The 12,892-nt window shown below is 45.1% G+C and overlaps 1 long non-coding RNA gene across 2 annotated transcripts in view; it reads left to right on the top strand.

Annotated features, from left to right (window-relative positions):
• LOC118146371 (uncharacterized) overlaps nt 1–12,892 on the top strand; it is a 51,397-nt gene that overhangs the window by 3,726 nt on the left and 34,779 nt on the right. The window contains exons 3-5 of one of the 2 annotated variants that reach the window (XR_013525067.1): nt 5,436–5,542; nt 8,402–8,521; nt 9,102–11,129. This is a non-coding gene — a long non-coding RNA (uncharacterized LOC118146371). Of the gene's footprint in view, nt 1–5,435; nt 5,543–8,401; nt 8,522–9,101; nt 11,130–12,892 lie in introns of those variants that run through there. The other variant, XR_013525066.1, reaches the window with a different exon arrangement.

Below are 12,892 nucleotides of genomic sequence, written 5' to 3'. Positions count from 1 at the left end.
TTACATTCCCTTTCCTGGGCTAGCTGCACTGAAATCCGAAGTCGGCCAAGAGGAAGGGAGGTTGGAACAACAAAAGCATCTGTCTCATTCTGGCAGCCTCTTGGGAAGTGGACCAGAGAGGGAGAGGTTGGAAGCTGATGATTGTAAATTGGAGAGGGAGAGGTTGAAGGTAGTTGATTGTTATGTCTAGACCATCCATGATGAAGAATGTAGGAACTGACAGAAGTGCTGTCTTAGAGGCATAGAATTAATAGGGTTTGAAGATCTATCTGACATTTGGGGTTTATGGCAGGCAGAATAATGGCTTCCCAAGTGTACTATTCTGTCTTGTGTTACTGTAAAGGAATACCTGTATAGAGGCTGGGTAATTTATAAAGAAAAAATATTTACTTGGCTCATGGTTCTGTAGGCTGTGCAGGCATGGCACCAGCGTCTGCTCAGCTTCTGGTGAGGCCTCGGGAAGCTTTTACTCATGGCAGAAGGCAAACAGGGAGCAGACATGTCACATGGTGAGAGAGGGAGCGAGAGAGATGTCACCGTCTTTTAAACAACCAGCTCTCTCGTGAACTAATAGAGGGAGAACTCATTCATTACTGTGGGGGAGGGCACCAAGCCATTTGTGAGGGATCCATCACCATGGTCCAAACACCTCCCACTAGGCCTCACTTCCAACATTGGGGATCATATTTCAGTATGAGATTTGGAGAGAACATTCAAACTATATCATCAAGGTCTACGTCCTAATTCCAAGAACTTGTGGATATATTGTATTACAGAGCAAGGGGGAATCAAGGTTGCCAGTCAGCTCCAGGAGATTTATCCTGGATTATCCAAGGCGGTCCAATGTACTCACAAGGATTGGTCCTTACAAGTTAAAGAAGGCAGAAGGGTCAGAATCCAAGATAGACTTGAAGATGCTATTCTGCTGGCTTTGAAGATAAAGGAAGGGACCACAAGCCAAGGAATGCAGTCAGCCCCTAACAGCTGAAAAAGGCAAAGGAGTAGATTCTCCTCTAGAGCCTCCAGAAGGAATCAGCTCAGTCAATATCTTGATCTGAGCTTAGTGAGACCCATGTTAGATTTCTAACTTGCAGAACTAAAAAATAATAAATCTGTGTTGTTTTAAGCCACTAGGTTTGCAATAATTTCTTATGGCAGCTATAGGAAACTAATAAAGGGTCCAAGAAGGATTTGCTAATAACTTCCAAAATTTCTAGCTTGGACCAGACAGGGAGGAGGAACTCATGGAGAAAGGGAAGAGAAGTAAATTTGGGAGAGCAGCTTCTGAGCTATTTCATCCATGTTCTTTGTGCAACTGGAGGGATTTCCATGCCAAGCTATCCATATGGAATATGAAGTCAGGGTGTGGAAAAGATTTTTGGGAAGGGGGGGCCTCATCAACATGGTGATATTTGAAGCTGGAAAAGCAGATGGGGTTTCCTAGCCAAGGATGAGGACAGAAACTTGCAGAGATGTTGGAGTCTTGGGGCCAGTGGAGAAGCTGCTGCTGCTGGAGGCTTGTTCTCTTGATCTCTGATCTCTGTTTCCTCTTTTTTTTTTGAGACGGAGTCTCACTCTGTCACCCAGGCTGGAGTGCAGTGATGCAGTCTTGGCTCACTGCAACCTCTGCCTTCCAGGTTGAAGTAATCCTCCTCCTCACCCTCCTGAGCAGCTGTAACTATAGGCACACACTACCATGCCCAGCTAATCTTTGTATTTTTAGTACAGATGAGGTTTCACCATATAAGCCCAGCTGGTCTCAAACTCCTGGCATCATGATCCACCTGTCTCAGCCTCCCAAAGTGCTAGGATTACAGGTGTGAGCCACTGTGCCCCACCCTCTCTTTCCTCTTAATAAGAGCTTTTAGTTCCAGTGTTGGCTCCCTCGCTTCCACTCTGCCTCCTTCAGTATCTTCTGACCTTCCCCAGGTCCTTGGTTTCTTAGGAGGTGACCTCCAGGGCTGCTCTGTTCTGTTGTGCAGGTTGTACACTGCACAGCTCTAAGGGCATCATTCACATAGACTACAATATGAACATGGTGCTCTCAGCGTTGTCAGTGAACAACCTTGCGAACAGTACATGATGGCCTGATTGGTCTGTTTAGAGAGATAGGGAATTGGACTCTCTTGCCTCTAACTCCATATCCAGAGTCTCAGCCCTGGCTTGAATCCAGGATGCAAAAGAGGTCTCAAGAGCAAGGCCCAGACAAAGTGGGAGCAGCCCCTAGAAAGATGGGGCCCTGGAGGCTAGGCTATCAGGTGTCTAGGCCTGGGCCCTCTGTCAACCCCCATTTTTTGGGTGGACAGTTCTTCTCTCTTCTCTCAGCACCCCACCCTGTTGACTGCTTTTTGATTAGAATGTGGACTCTAACTTGGAATTAACCTGATTAATGTAATGAAGGCAGGGCCGGCTCAGCACCGCCTGGTGATGAGGGGAGATGGATTGGGAGCGAAGGCGCTCGGATGGAGGCGCGGCCGTAATTGCTGCGTTTACTGCTACCTGCCTCGCTGACCCTGCTGTTTAGCCCATTAATGATGATGCACAAGCCTCACTTTCCAGAGATAATGACAGAGAATCTTGGGGGAGGGAAATAGAACTGGGGGTCTGGGGTCTGAGGGAGACATGGATCTGAGAATGGGGCCATGGTGAGGGTGAGGGGCTCCGGGGCTGGAGCACAGAAGCATATGAGAAGGCAGGGTGCAACAAGATAGGGTGCTTGCTCTAGGCCCCTGCCCCCTCTAGTCATTTTCAAGATAACCACCAGCCCTGAACTTTGAGTAGGGGCTGCAGCAGCTGGCAGGGCTCTCTGACTGGGCAGGAGGGCAGTACTACTGCCTCTCCAATTCAGGAGGGCTTCCTGGAGGAAGAATCTTGGAAAGAGCAAAGAAAACCCAGAGGATGGGCAAAAGCTGAGCAGTGCTTCTCCCATGCCTTCAGCACCCACCTGGGGCAGGGAGGAGAGCACGTGGGGGTCAAGGCAGAGCCTTGTGGGGCATGGTGTGGGCACATATACGTGTACCCATGTATTGAGCACAAAGAACCTATGCATGCCAATAGGAAGACTTAACACTTTCATTCATGTTTCTTTGTTGCCTCAAGGAAGATGAAATGGATGTCCCTAATCTCATCTGCTGCCCCTCTATGTACTTTATCCTTATTTGTGTACATCATTCATTCATTCGTTTGTTCATTCATTCGAGATAGTCGAGAGCTGCCCCAGTTCTACTGCAAACTTGCTGTAGACCTGGGTAGACCCCTTCCCCTCTCTGGGCCTCAGTTGGCTGCTCTGTAATGAAGGAGATGGACCAGGTGGTTGGCTCTGATATGTGATGACGCAGAGATGCTGCCTGTCTTTCTCAACACCTGCAGCTTGCCTGGCAGCTCCGGGTGGGTGGAGGGCCCTCTCAGAGCAGGCCCGAGGACCATGTCTTTCTATGCTATGTTGGACTCCTTTAGAACTGCCCACACCTACAGCCTAGCATTCTAGTAGCCAGTTGGCTTTCCTACATGAAGCTCCTGGACACCAAAACTCCCTGCTTTTTTTTCATATGAGCCACGGCAGCCAGGTCTCCCTTACTGTGCACTGGGGCAATTGATTTGTAAAACAAATTCAGGACTTCACATTTATCCCTTACATTTCATTATGTTAATTTTATTCATTATTCCAAGCTGTCTGTGCGGCCCTCATTTTGTCCTCTGCCATCCAACAAGGTTTGCAGCTTATGATCTGGTGAGCCTGGAGGTCATTAACAAAAACAGGAACTAGGAAGAGAGGGTGGAATCATGGGACAGAACCCTAGAAATTTCCTTTTGAGCTTACATTCACCTACTTTTTCAATACCTTTCTCCAATTTATCTAGTGGTTGTTGGAGAACCTACATTGGTTATTGCTGAGCATGAATGTTCTCTAGTTAGTGTGTCCATGCATTGTTAATAAAGCATTTTCCAGAATGTAGACTGTATGAGGGCAAGAACCACATTTGTCTGGTTCACTGCAGATTCTCCAGTGCCTGGTGGTCTCTATCTGAAACACAAGCCGGGTGCTGTGGCTCATACCTGTAGTCCCAGCACTTTGGGAGGCCGAGGTGGATGGATCACCTGAGGTCAGGAGTTCGAGACCAGCCTGGCCAATGTGGCGAAACCCACGTTGTACAAAAAATACAAAATTTAGCCAGGTGTGGTGGTGGGCGCCTGTAGTCCCAGCTGCTTGGGAGGCTGAGGCAGGAGAATTGCTTGAACCCGGGAGGCAGAGGTTGCTGTGAGCTGAGATCACGCCATTATACTCCAGCCTGGGCAACAGAGTCAGACTCTGTCTCAAAAAAAAAAAAAAAAAATGAAGAAGAAGATACAGAGTACAGAGTCATTGAGAGAATAAGTGGCTCCTCTACAGAAATGAGGATGGTGGTTGTGTTCTCGTGGAGTGTTAGGAATGTCTGTTGTGTGGCCGCCCCAGTGCTTGCCTTCCGGTCTCTCACATCTGGCTTTGACAGGAAGTGATGAAGAGGAGAAGGAGATTTGCTGGAGATTTTTAAGCAAGTACTGAGGTACTTGAAGAGACAAATGTGGTGTGTGTGTGAACTTTGAGGTCAGGCAGACCTGGGTTTGCATTTTGCTTTAGTTATTTATTAGCCCCGTGATTGAGGTGTTTGCTTATCTTTCCAGAGCTTCAGTTTTTCATCTGTAAAATGGGGCAAATAATATCGAACACCCCCTCAGTTATGAGGACAAAATATAACTACATGGAGGGTGACTGGGTGCAGTGGCTTATGTCTGTAATCCCAGCACTTTGGAAGGTCAAGGCAGGAGGAGGACTTGAGGCTAGGAGTTCAGGACCAGCCTGGGCAACATAGTGAGACCCCATTTCTACAAAAAAAATAATAAAATTAAAATTTAAAAATAAAATTAAAAAATGATGGGGGAAGCCTCTAGCACATGGCTTGGCACCATGCCTAGGAATAACACCCCTGCCTCCCCCACTTCCTTATGTGGACTGAAACTCTTAGGGTGAAAGGGAAGGAGTATGAGAAATGTTATTTGTGCTCCAAAGTGTCTCTGTACAATTACCCGAGTCTGGGAAGCCAATCCTGACTTTTTATTAAAAACTGTTTCCTTAGCTGGGTGTGGTTGTGAATGCCTGTTATTCCAGCCACTCAGGAGGCTTAGGTGGAAGGATCACATGAGCCTAGGAGTTTGAGACCAGCCTGGGCAACATAGCGAGATCTTGTCTCTAAAATACATGCATAAATAAATTAAAACAAAAGGTTGTTTCCTCTTATTATATGGGTTATAAATGTTCATTGAGGAAAGACTAGAAGATTGAGATATGCAAGACACAGCATCACCTGTAACCCTTCTGCCACACGTGTGTGGATGTGTGTCTATGGGGGGGCATGTTGTACTGTTTAGGTTTTGACACATTGAATTGGATTTTTCAGGGGAACTTCCAGGTGGAGGTATCAGCTACGTACCTGGAAATGTGAGTCTAAAGCGTGGGAGAGTTATCCGAGCTAAGGAAAACAGACTGGGGGTTGTCCTCATGCATGTAAGTGGGTGTTATAGCTGCAGGAAGGACCTTGGAGCTGGAAGGAGAGGGTTGGGCTGAAGGCTGAGGGTGGAACCCTAGAAAGCACCAGCATGTGAGGGTCAGATGGAGTCAGAGGAGTCAGTGATCAAGACAGAGTCACCAGCAGAGAGGATGGAAGAAAGTCAGGGGAGAGTGTCGTCAGGAAGCCAAGCACAGAGACAGTATTAAGACAGTGAGGTGGACAGCACTGTGACATGTTGTAGGGATGACACACAGGTTGAGGCCCCGGAGAGCCTTGAGACGTGCAGCAGGAGGACATAAAGATCTTAGGTAGACCGGGTGCAGTGGCTCACGCCTGTAATCCCAACACTTTGAGAGGCCAAGGTGGGCAGTCACAAGGTCAGGAGTTTAAGACCAGCCTGGCCAAGATGCTGAAACTGTGAAAATACAAAAATTAGCCAGGCGTGGTGGCATGCACCTGTAATCTCAGCTACTAGGGAGGATGAGGCAAGAGAATTGCTTGAACCTGGGAGGCAGAGGTTGCAGTGAGCCAAGATAGCACCACTGCACTCCAGCCTGGGTGACAGAACAAGATTCCATCTCAAAAAAAAAAAGACCTTAGCTAAAATGGCTTCCCTGGGGTGGTGGAGGCAGTCAGGTGACAATGGGAATGGGCTAGAGGCAGGGAGGAAAGTAGCAAGTGTGGGCTGTTCTTCCAGAAAGTGTGGTGAGGAAGGGAAAAGGACCTATGGGGTCCTGGACTGTGGGGGTCAAGGGGAAGTGAGGTAAGCACATGTTCATGCTAGGAGGGGTGGAGGTGGGGAAGGGACAGTGGAGAGAGAGAGGAGAACAGTTGAAGCAGAGTCATGATAAAGCATGACTTAAAGTTTATAAAACATCTCTGTATCTTCCACAAAGTCTCCTGAGGATTTTGTCCATTACACATGTTCATCCCTTCCACAAGGAACCACGTGAGAGGTGGGATGTCACAGTGGTCAGGAGCACAAGCTCTGGAGTTTGCTAACCTGAATTTTAGTCAAGGCTCAGCCATTTACCAATGATGAACTCCTGGGCAACCTCTCTGATCCTTGGTTTCTTCACATGTAATTGGGAAAATAATACCTGACTTACATGATTGCCATGCAAATTAGATAAGGCAATGGATATTTAACCCATTATATAGCATCAGGTTCACAGAACTAAAAAGGGAGAAGTGTCTACTATTATTATTTCTCATTAAGAGTTCAGTCACAGGAAACACACACCCATTCCATATTAAGCAGAAAGGAATGTACTACTGGGAACTGAGGGAGTTCTAGGCTGCTTCTCAGCAATGACTCCCAGGACCTTCTACGGGAGGTCTGACTGAGCTCTGTCCACACGCGTTCATCTTTCTAGATGCAGTCTGCAGAGCTTTGAGGCACTAGGTAAAGACACAGAAGAAATTTACATACAATAGGGTGTGTGGAAAATGATGTTTCCTTTCTTCCGGTTTTGGAGTTCATGCTTCTGGAGGGAAAGGTGAGGAAGGGATGTGAGCTGTGAGCTTAAAGATGGTTCTAAAGGCTTCGAGTGGTGGTTCACACCTGTAATCCCAGCACTTTGGGTGGCCAAGGCAGGAGAATCGCTTGAGCCTAGGAGTTTGAGACCAGCTGGGCAACATGGCGAAACCCCATCTCTACACAAAATCTAAAAAATTTGCCAGGTGTGACTTGCACCTGTAGTCTCACCTACTTGGAGGGCTGAGGCTGGAGAATCACTTGAGCCCAAGAAGTTGAGGCTGCAGTGAGCTGTGATTGCACCACTGCATTCCAGCCTAAGTGACAGAGTGAAACCCTGTCTCAAAAAAAAAAAGAAAAGAAAATAAGATGGTTCTGAAGAAAAAAAATGGGGATTTGCTTTTAGGGACTGTGCACGGTGGTTGGAGATGTTTTAGAAGAGGTCTGCTGCCTGCTTAAAAGAGCTTTAAACTGCAAGTTGGTTTTTGGTTTTTTGGTTTTTTTGAGATGGAGTCTTGCTCTGTTGCCAGGCTGGAGTGCAGTGGTGCAATCTTGGCTGACTTCAATCTCTGCTTCCTGGGTTCAAGCAATTCCCCTGCCTCAGCCACCTGAGTAGTTGGGATTACAGGCACACACCACCATGCCCAGCTAATTTTTTTTTTTTTTTTTTTTTTTTTTTGTATTTCAGTAGAGGCGGGGTTTCACCATGTTGGCCAGGATGGTGTTAATATGCTGACCTTGTGATCCGCCCACCTCAGCCTGTGCTGGGATATTACAGGTGTGAGCCCCCATGTCCGGCTAAACTGCAAGTTGATGATGGTGTGTCAGGGAATGAAAAATCCAGAAACTCTTTAAAATTGGATGCGATGGGGATTGCAGGTGTGACAGTTGCTGTGGAGTCATAAAGGAGGAAGGCTTCAGGTCAGGCAGACCTAGGTTTGAATTTTGCTTTAGTGATTTATTAGCTGCATGATTGATTGTCATTTTGGAAACTCAGTGTTTTCATCTGTAAAATGGGGTTAGCCTCACTTCACCTTCCTTTGACCCTGTCTCTCCCCAGTCTGGGATCTCATGGTCTCCTTTCCCTTCATCACCCCCCTTTCTGAAAGAGTCAATGTTATCAATAAAATTTACTCCTCCTAGTTCTGAGGATTAAATGCAGTGATGGGGACAAAGCCCCTGTCCATGGCTGAGCATTGTGCCTACAAATGGCAGCCCCACCCCTTTTTCTCTCTCATCTCTCTTCCTTATATTACCAGAAAATGAAACTCGCAGGGAGAAGAGAGAAGCGTATTGAGGAATGTTATTTGTGCTCTAAGATAAGTCTGAATTACCAGAGTTTGGGAAGTCAACCTTGACTTTTTTTTTTTTTTTAAAGCTGTTTTCCTTCATTACATGAGTCATGAATGCTAATTGAAGAAGAACTAGAAAATTCAGATGTGCGAAATAAAACATCACCTGGAATTCTTCCACCCATATTACTGCTGTTAATATTTTGGTAGGTAGACTTCCAGACTTTATTTTTATGTGTATATAATGACTTTTTAAATATTTTTTTTCTAAAACTTGGCATAAAATACATATTGTTTTGTAAACTATTTTTCACGTAACAATGTATTGTGGACACTTTTTCATGTCAGTGAATGTAGTTCTACAATCCATACCCATATTGTTAATGGCGGTAGGGTAGTGTACTGTAAAGGTTCAGATAGGTGTCAGGATGATATGTAATCAGGAATCTGCTGTCAGTGACTTTGCAGGATCCTGGAGGTTGGGAGGGGTGCTATGAGGTGAAGTTGGATGAATACTGCCATCATAGCCGGCAAGGAGTAGACTTTGGATCTGGAAATTAAAGAGTGTCCAAACTAATGCCTGTTCCTGGCAAAATTCTAGAAATGATTATTATATGTGGGGTCTGGCAATGCTTAGCAAAAAGAATAACATTTGGCAGAAGCCAGCCTGCGGTCTCTACAAACACATACCAAAGGATAGAATATCATGCTTCTTTTGTTGATAAGGATACAGAATGAAGAGGTTAGGGGAATGCTGAAGACATTGCTTTTTTTTACTTTCAACAGGGCATGAAGCAGTTTGTCATCGTATTCCCGTATGTGATGGGAAAATGCGGGCTGCATCATGGCCCTGTTTGGAGGATTCATAGCTGGTGACTCACTGTACCCAAAGAGATGTGATGACAGGTTTTCTGTCTTGCCAGCAAGACGTCTCTGAGCCTGTGACTCAGCCCTGGCCACACGATGTTTCTATCAGTGACTCAGATGAAGATGTAGGTGTCAGGCTCATCACACCTTCAGATGACACAAAGAGGCACAGGCTCACTAATAGACTGGGTGACAGAATTGAGGTTCAAAATGATTGTGGCAGGCTGGAATGATGATCCAACATGAGCAAGTGACATTTGGAGAGTGTGGATGTAGAGTCCTGCAGGCAGGTTAAAAAGATCAGAAGTGAAAATGTGGGACCATGAGTCTCGGCTTAGAAATGAATCACTTGAAAAAGACAAAGTTTATCTGACAGCAAATTCAGATGTGTGGGCACTATCAGGAGTCTGTTGATTCCCAGGCTGCCTCAGTAGATGCAGGAAGCCTGGAAGAAAGGTCAGTGTTCCCACTGGGGCCTGTAGTTTGCTAGGTTCAGGCTTGGGAACCCTCAGAACAAAGTCCAGGGGAAAGCAATCCCCATGGTGAAGGATCTAAACACAAAGACTGTTTTTTTTGTTTTTTTTTTTGAGACAGAGTCTCACTCAGTCTCCCAAGCTGGAGTGCAGTGATGTAATCTCGGCTCACTGCAACCTCCGCCTCCCAGGTTCAATCGATTCTTCTGCCTCAGCCTCCCAAGTAGCTGGGACCACAGGCACACGCCACCAAGCCTGGATAATTTTTGTATTTTTAGTAGAGAGGGGGGTTTTGCCATGTTGGCCAGATGGTCTCAAACTCCTGACCTCAGGTGATCCACCCACCTTGGCCTCCCAAAGTGTTGGGATTACAGGCGTGAGCCACTGCACCCAGCCCTAAACACAAAGTCTTAAAGTAGGGTGGTCATTCAAGTTATTATCTAAACTGGGACACGATGGGAGTGAAAGTATTATTAATCACTAGAATGCATAATTCTATCGTGGAGGCATCTTGGAGGGACTGGGACTTTTTATACTAGAGAAGAAATAACCAAGGACTTATTATATTTGAGTCAGGAAACTTATTTTTATAGCTCATTCTCTTTTTTAGAAAAATCATTATTTAGAGGTCAAGACTGGAGGATCACTTGAAGCCAGACCAACCTGGGCAACATAGTCGGACCCTATCTCTAAAAAAAAAAAAATGTAAAATTAGCCAGGTATGGTGGCCCCTGTGTGTAGTCCCAGCTATTCACAAGACTGAATTGGGAGGATCCCTTAATGACAGGAGTTTGAGGTTACAGTGAAGCTGGGGCAACAGGCAGAGACCCTGTCTCTAAAACAAACAGATAAATAAATATTTAAAAAGGAATACCTGCTCATTGAAAAAAATTCAAATAATAAACAACTCTCTTCTATCAAATAAGAATAAAGCTAGCACATACCTTGTCGATTTGCTATGAGGATTAAATGAGTGTAAGGTGTTTAGAGCAGTGCATGGCATAAGTTTGTAAGATACAAATAAATATAAAACTGTTTAAAAGGGAAAAAAGCTCTTCTTTTCCTCACCCCTCCCATCTCTATATCAGTTACATGTTTCAGAGGTAGCCATATTATTCATTTATGATGTATATTTCTAAAAATTTTTTAAAATTTAAAGTAATATGCTTACATGAAGCAAGTGTGGCAACATCTTGATAAATTGCTAATGCTGAGGGGTTAGAATGTGAGAGTTCATTGTACTATTTTCTCTACTTTTGTGTTTGTTTGAATTTTTCCTTGAAAGTTAAATATAGGCCAGGCATGGTGGCTCACACCTGTAATCCCAGCACTTTGGGAGGCTGAAGTGGGTGGATCACCTGAGGTCAGGAGTTTGAGACCAGCCTGGCTAACATGGTGAAACCGGGTCTCTACTAAAAATACCAAAAGATTAGCCAGGTATTGTGGCAGGTGCCTGTAATCCCTGCTACTCAGGAAGCTGAGACAGGAGAATCACTTGAACCTTGAAGGTGGAGGTTGCAGGGAGCCGAGATGGTGCCACTGCACTCCAGCCTGGACAACAGAGTGAAACTCCATCTCCAAAAATAAAAAATATAAATAAATAATAGTTAAATATAGTTGGCTGCGAGTGGTAGCTCACGCCTGTAATCCCAGCACTTTGGGAGGCCGAGGCAGGAGGATGAGTTGAGCCCAAGAGTTTGAGACCAGCCTGGGCAACACAGTGAGATCTTGTCTTACAAAAAATGAAAAACTTAGCCAGGCATGGTGGTATGTCCCTGTCGTCCCAGCGACTTGGGAGGATGAGGCAAGAGGATCGCTTGAGCCTAGGAGGTCAAGGTTGCAGTGAGCTGTGATTGTGACCCTGTCTCAAAAAAAAATTTATATATAGTTGACCATTGAACAATACAGGGGCTGGAGCAGTGACCCACCATGTAGTTGAAAATACATGTACAACTTTTCAAATGGCCAAAAAACATGAAAAAAAATGTTCAACATCACTAATGATGAGGAAAATGCACATCAAAACCATAATATGAAACCACCTTACTCCCACGAGAATGGCTACAATAAAAAAATTTTTAAAAATAGGTGTTGGCATGGATGCAGTAAAAAGGGAACACTTCTACACTGCTGGTGGGAATGTAAACTAGCACAGTCACTGCGGAAAACAGTGTAGAGATTCCTTAAAGAACTACAAGTAGAACCATCATTTGACCCAGAAATCCTCCGACTGGGTATCTACCCAGAGGAAAAGAAGTTGTTATACAAAAAAGATGCTTGCACAGGCATGTTTGTAGCAGCACAATGCTCAATTGCAAAAACATGGAACCAACCCAAATGCCTATCAATCAACGAGTGGATATAGAAACTGGTATATATATGAGGGAATACTACTCAGTCATACAAAGAAATGAATTAATGGCATTTGCAGCAACCTGGATGGGTTAGGAGACAATTATTATAAGTGAGTAACTCAGGAATGGACAAGCAAACATTGCATGTTCTCATTCACAAGTGGGAGACAAACTGTGAGGATGCAAAGGCCTGAGAATGATACAATGTGGCTGGGGGCAGTGGCTCACGCCTGTAATTACAACTCTTTGGGAGGCTGAGGCAGGTGGATCACAAGGTCGAGAGATAGAGACCATCCTGGCCAACATGGTGAAACCCCGTCTCTACTAAAAATACAAAAATTAGCTGGGTGTGGTGGCATGCACCTGTAGTCCTAGCTACTCATGAGATTGAGGCAGGAGAATTGCTTGAACAACCTGGGAGGCAGAGGTTGCAGTGAGCCAAGATGGAGCCACTGCACTCCAGCCTGGGCAACAGAGCCGGACTTTGTCTCAAAAAAAAAAAAAAAAAAAAAAAAAAAAGAATAATACAATGGACTTTGGGGACTCGGGGGTAAGGGTGGGAAGGGGGTGAAGGATAAAAGACTACACGCTGGGTTCAGCATATCCTGCTCGGGTGATGGGTGCACCAAAATCTCATAAATCACCACTAAAGAAATTTACTCATGTAACCAAATACTACCTGTGCCCCAAAACCTATGGATATAAATAATATTTTTAAAAAGATAATCCATGTATAACTTTTGACTCTCCCAAAACTTAACTACTAGCAGCCTACTGTTGCCTAGAAGCCTTACAATAACAAACTGTTGATTAACACATATTCTGTGTGTTATGTGTGTGATCTACTGTATTCTTACAGTAAAGTAAGCTAGAAAAGACAAAT

Source organism: Callithrix jacchus, chromosome 12 (assembly GCF_049354715.1).
Source record: "Callithrix jacchus isolate 240 chromosome 12, calJac240_pri, whole genome shotgun sequence".
NCBI classification, from domain to species: Eukaryota; Metazoa; Chordata; class Mammalia; order Primates; family Cebidae; genus Callithrix; species Callithrix jacchus.
This window is presented reverse-complemented; position numbering and strand designations above follow the sequence as displayed.